We start from the raw sequence: 6,000 nt of genomic DNA, 5'->3' as shown, positions 1-6,000 counted from the left end.
TGTGGTAGCTGCAAACCCTGAGGACGCTTGGGGTGCTTGCTGCTACAGGCGGCCGCTGAAACAGCCAGGTGGCTGCTTTCAGAGCTCCAGGTCCACAGATGGTTGGGGGAACCAAGCCGCTGATCATGGAGAAAATGCAGGAATGCTGGAGATGAGGCAGGATTCTCTTACACTGCCCTGCTTAGATATAGGTCACAGCCTTGGGGTGAGTAGTGCTGGTATGGCAGAACTTGTGCTGGCTGTGGACAGGGACTCCTCCTCACATTTCTGAGGCAGGTGCCTAGAAGCTCTGACAACAGCTGTGCAAAACCCCAGAAATTTGGGACACAGCACTCTCCACTCTGGAAGTAAAGGTCTATTGTGGCAAAGAACTCAAAAGTCAAGTAATTGGCTGGCAAGATGAGCAAACAGAGAAAGAGAAATCAGACTATAGAATTGTGCTTTGGTGACAAAAAAGCTCAAAACATAGAACCAGAAGAAGACAACAAAGTAAAAACTCCTGCATCAAAAGTTTCCAAGAGGGAGTAGAAGCAGGACCTCCCCACTGCTCCTGTTTCCACATTCCCCAATGAATGTAAAAAAGGGACTCTAAACAAACTTTGGAGCTGTAGAACCCACAAAATGACACAGAGAAGCTAAACTCCCACTGAGGACAGCCTGGCAGGCCGGCAGGAATCAGCCAGCGCAGCACTCTGGGAGCCAAGGCCAACCCCACACTGAGGCTTTAGCCCCAGGGCGGGCCTGACCAGCTGCGGCCAGAGGGACTTCAGATCAGCAGCAGCTGTGGCTATTTCCAGATTTATCAACACACAGATGTGAAGGACAAAGTGAGGTCAGTGCAGTCTGGACTTTGGGACCCAGTAAGTGGGAGTGCTTAGCGAGAAGCCACTGAGGCGCCAGCAAAGCAAGCCAGTGCCATATGGCAGCTTCAGCTCCTGGCCTGCAGAGTGTAGAGGGACCAAGCACCAGTCTGAGGGGTAATCGCTCTTGCTTTAACCTGCTTGGATCTGGATTGCAGTCTAGGGTGGAGGTCCTGGGGTGCATGTCCAGTTTCCAAGAGTGTGTGGAGACCTCAGAGAGGGCACCCATCTCCGGCAGCTGAGAAAACCCCAGCGTTTGGGACGAAAGCTCCCCTGTCTGGTGGTAGAGTCCTACTGTGGCAAAAAGCCCAGGGGTCAAGTGACTGAGGGGCAACATGACCACGCAAAGGAAACAAAGCAGACGGAAGATTCCCACATTACACTCCTATTTTGGGAACAAAAAAGAGCAGAGCATGGAACAGGAGGAAGACAGTGAAGTCAAATCTCCTGCACCAAAAGCTTCAAAGGAAAATACAAGCTGGCTACAGGTCACAGAGGACCTTAAGAAGCAGAAAAGAGAAGTGGAGGAAAAATTGGGAAGAGAAATGAGAACAATGCAAGAAAATTATGAAATGAGAGTCAACAGCCTGAGGAAAATAACACTTTAAAAAACAGACTGACTCAAATGGCAAAAGAGGCTCAAAAAGGCAATGAGAAGAATGCCTTAAAAAGTTGAATCAGCCAGATGGAAAAAGAATCTCAAAAGCTCAATGAGGAGAATCATGGCTTCAGAATTAGACTGGAGCAAATGGAAGCTAATGACTTTATGAGAAATTAAGATGCTGTTAAACAGATTCAAACAAATGAAAGAATAGAAGGCAATGTGAAATATCTCATGGGAAAAACTACTGACCTGGAAAATAGATCCAGGAGAGATCATTTGAAAATTATTGGACTACCTGAAAGCCATGATCAAAGTAAGAAACTAGAAATCATCCTCCAGGAAGTTCGCAAAGAAAACTGCCCTGATGTTTTAGAATCAGAGGGCAAAATAGATGTTGAAAGAATCTACCGATCTCCTCCTGAAAAAGATCTGAGAAAGAAAACTCCTAGGAATATTATAGCCAGGTTCCGGAATTCCCAGATTAAGGAGAGAATATTACAAGCAGCCAGGAAGAAACAATTTGAATATTGTGGAAACACAATCAGGATAACTCAGGATCTGGCAGCATCTACACTGAGGAATCAAAGGGCTTGGAATATGATATTCCGGAGGTCAAAGGAGCTGGGATTAAAACCAAGAGTCACCTACCCAGCAAAACTGAGTATCATGTTTCAGGGGAAAATATGGTCATTCAGTGGAAGAGAGGACTTTCAAGCATTCTTGCTGAAAAAACCAGAGTTGAACAGAAAATCTGACATTCAGATACAAGCAAGAGAAGCATGAGAAGGTAAACAGGGAAATGAAATCATAAGGAACTTATCAAAGTTGAACTATTAACATTCCTACATGGAAAAACAATAATTGTAACTTATGAAACTTTTCTCAGTGTTGAAGGGAATAGAAATATTTATATATTTCTATATATGAGGGTATATGGGCATATGAATACATATGTGAATGTGTGTATATATGTTTACTGGTATACATAGATAGAGGGCACAGGACCAATTTAACAGGAAGGGATGATACTTAAAAGGTGAAATTAAGAGGTGAGAGAGGAATATAATGAGTGGAGATGGGGAGAGACAGAATGGGGTAAACTATCTCATACACAAGAGGCAAGGGGAAATGGTTACAATGGAGGGGAAGAATAGGAAGGCAAAAGGGAATGGGTCAACCTTATTACCATTGAATTTGGCTTGAGGAGGGAATGAAATATACACTAAATAGGGTATCTCACCCTACAGGAGAGTAGGGAGGTAAGGGGATGAGAGGGGGGATGATGGAAGGGAGGCAAGGCTGGGAGGGAGGGAAGTTGGAAGCACCCACTTTTGAAAAGGGACAGGATCAAAGTAGAGAATAGAACAAGTGGGAGGTGGGATAGGAGGGAAGGAAATATAGTCAGTCTTTTACAATATATCTACTATGTTATTGTTTTGCATTAGCCACACATGTACATCCTATACTGAACTGCTTATTTTCCTAGTATGGGTGGGTGACAAGGAAGGAGGCGAATGAATCCGGAATTCAAAGTTTTAAAATCAAATATTCAAATATGTATACGTATGGGTGTGTGTATATATATACGTGTGTGTGTGTGTGTGTGTGTGTGTGTGTGTGTGTGTACTATTATCAATACTATTTTACATGTAATTAGGAAATAAGATATATAGGCACTGGGGAATAGAGATCCGCTGGAAAAGTCGAAAGGGGTATGGGAGAGAGCAAATTGGAGGAGGGGATATCCTATGGGACTGCTATTTTGGGGGGGTGGGTAGGGGAAAATGGGGAGAAAATTTGTAACTCAAAATCTGGAGGAAATGAATGATGTAAATCAGAAGTTAATAAAGCATTTTTAAAAAAAAGTACTATGGAGTATTAAAAAAAAAGTTTCCAAGAAAAATACGAACTGTTTGCAGGCCATGGAGGAGCTCAAGAAGGATTTTGAAAAACAAGAAAAACAAGTGAATAGCTTGCTAAAGGACACCTCAAAAAATACTGAAGAAAATAATACCTTAAAAAAATAGACTAACTCCAATGGCAAAAGAGATCCAAAAAGCCAATGAGGAGAAGAATGACTTAAAAAGCAAAATTGGCTAGTTGTCTACAGAAGTTCAAATGCTCACTGAAGAAAATAATTCCTTCAGAATTAGACTGGAGCAAACGGAAGCTAATGATTTTATGAGAAATCCAGACATTATAAAATAGATCCAAAAGAATGGAAAAAATAGAAGGCAAAGTGAAATATCTTACAGGAAAAACCACTGACCTAGAAAATAGATCCAGGAGGGATAATTTAAAAATTATTGGACTATTTGGAAGCCATAATCAAAAAAAGAGCCTAGACATCATCTTTCAAAAAATTATCAATGAAAATTGCCCTGATATTCTAGAACTAGAGGGTAAAATAGAAATGGAAAGAATTCACCAATCGCCTCTTAAAAACATACCAAAAAGAAAACTCCTAGAAATAATATAGGCAAATTCCGTAGTTCCCAGGTAAAGGAGAAAATATTACAAGTAGTCAGGAAGAAACAATTTGAGTATTGTAGAAACACAATCAGGATAACACAAAATTGAGTAGCTTCTACATTAAGGGATCAAAGGGCTTGGAATATGATATTCCAGAGGTCAAAGGAGCTAGGATTAAAAATAAGGATCACCTACCCAACAAAACTGAGTATAGATATTTCAGGAGAAAAATGAACATTCAATGAAATAGAGGACTTTCAAGCATTCTTGATGAAAGGCCAGAGCTGAACAGAAAATTTGACTTTCAAATAAAAGAAGCAAGTAGTAAAGCATGAAAAGGTAAACAGGAAAGAGATATACATGGACCTTGTTAAAACTGAACTATTTACATTCCCACATGGAAAGATGATATTTATAAGTCATGAGACTTTTCTCAGTATTAAGATAGTTGAAGGGAATGAATACACACACATATGTATGTGTGTGTGTATATATGTGTTTATGTATATAGACAGAGGGCTCAGGGTGAGTTGAATATGAAGGGATGATTGGTAGAAGGAGAAAGGGAGAGACAGAATAGAGTAAATTATCCCACATAAAAGAGGCAAGAGAAATCTGATATAATGGAGGGGAAGAGTAAGGAGGTAAAGGGAATGAGTCAACCTTACTCTCACTGGACTTGGTTTAAGGAGGGAATAACATACACACTAAATTGGGTATCTTAGCTTGCAGGAAAGTAAGGGAAAGGGGCTAAGAGGAATGATAGAAGGGAGGGAAGATTAGGGGAGAGGGTATTCAGAAGCAAACACTTTAGAAAAGGGACAGGGTCAAAGGAGAAAATAGAATAAATGCGGGGTGGGAGAGGATAGAGAGAAATATAGTCTTTCACAGTATTACTACTATGGAAATGTTTTACATAACTACACATGTATAACCTATATTGAATTGCTTGTCTTCCCAGTGGGGGTGAGTGAGAAAGGAAGAAGGGAGAGAATTTGGAACTCAAAGTTTCGAAAACAAATGTTAAAAAATTGTTTTAACATGTAACCAGGAAACAAGATATACAGGCAATGGAGTATAGAAATCCATCCTGCACTACAAGAAAGTAAGGGGGTAAAGGGATAGGATAGGTGGGATATAAGAGAGGGCAGACTGGGGGAAGGGGTATTCAATATGCTTGCCATTTTGGGGTGGAGGGTAGGGGAGAGATGGGGAGAAAATGTGTAACTCAAAATCTTGTGGAAATGAATGTTGAAAACTAAAAATAAATAAATTATGGAAAAAAATAAAGGGAAGAAAGACATAGGGAAAAGGAGGGAACAAGCATTTATTAAGTACCTACTATGTGTTAGGCACTATGCTAAACTCTTTAAAAATATCATCTCATTTGATTCTCACAACTATTCTGGCAGGTAGGTGTTACTCTCATTTTAAAGTTGATGAAACTGAGGCAGACAGGAGTTAAGTGACTTGCTCAGGGTTACACAGCTAAAAAGTATCTGGATTTGAATTTTGTCTTCCTGACTCCAGGCCCAGCTCTCCATCCACCATATCACCTAGTTACCTCCATCAATAGGACAAATGCTTCTTAAGATGAGGAAGATCTGGGAAGTTTGAAGTAGTAAGGAAAGAAACTAGTACACAGGAAGAAGCTGAAAGGAAAGGGAATGATGGAGGGGGCAAATTTCTGAAGATAGGAGGTGAAGGACAGACATAGAGTTCATAATTCTGAAATAAACAGGTAATATTCACCTCAGTCATTCTTTCCCCTGTCCCATAAAATAACAATCAAATAATACATTAGGATAGGGGTGGGGAACCTGTGGCCTCAAGACCACATGTAGTCCCCGTGTCCTCAAGTGTAGCCCTTTGATTGAATCCAAATTTCACAGAACATTTTCTCTCTTATGACGTAGGCTGGACAGATGATACCCAATGATAATGACAGCAGCACAAACTATCACATTATAATTCAACATCCCAATAATATATTTACTTTAAATAGTATTTATATCACAATCAGCTATCCATACTTGCAAATTTACAAAACAGATGTTTCCTGCT

The 6,000-nt window shown here is 40.4% G+C and overlaps 1 protein-coding gene across 1 annotated transcript in view; it reads right to left on the bottom strand.

Annotated features, from left to right (window-relative positions):
- Positions 1–6,000, bottom strand: part of ARL6IP6 (ARF like GTPase 6 interacting protein 6) — a 59,409-nt gene that overhangs the window by 35,793 nt on the left and 17,616 nt on the right.

This window comes from Petaurus breviceps, unplaced genomic scaffold (genome assembly GCF_028583685.1).
Source record: "Petaurus breviceps papuanus isolate PSGF00001 unplaced genomic scaffold, PetGlider_PUasm1.0 91133, whole genome shotgun sequence".
NCBI classification, from domain to species: Eukaryota; Metazoa; Chordata; class Mammalia; order Diprotodontia; family Petauridae; genus Petaurus; species Petaurus breviceps.
Note: the sequence above shows the minus strand (reverse complement) of the source record. Positions and strands in the feature narration are given on the sequence as shown.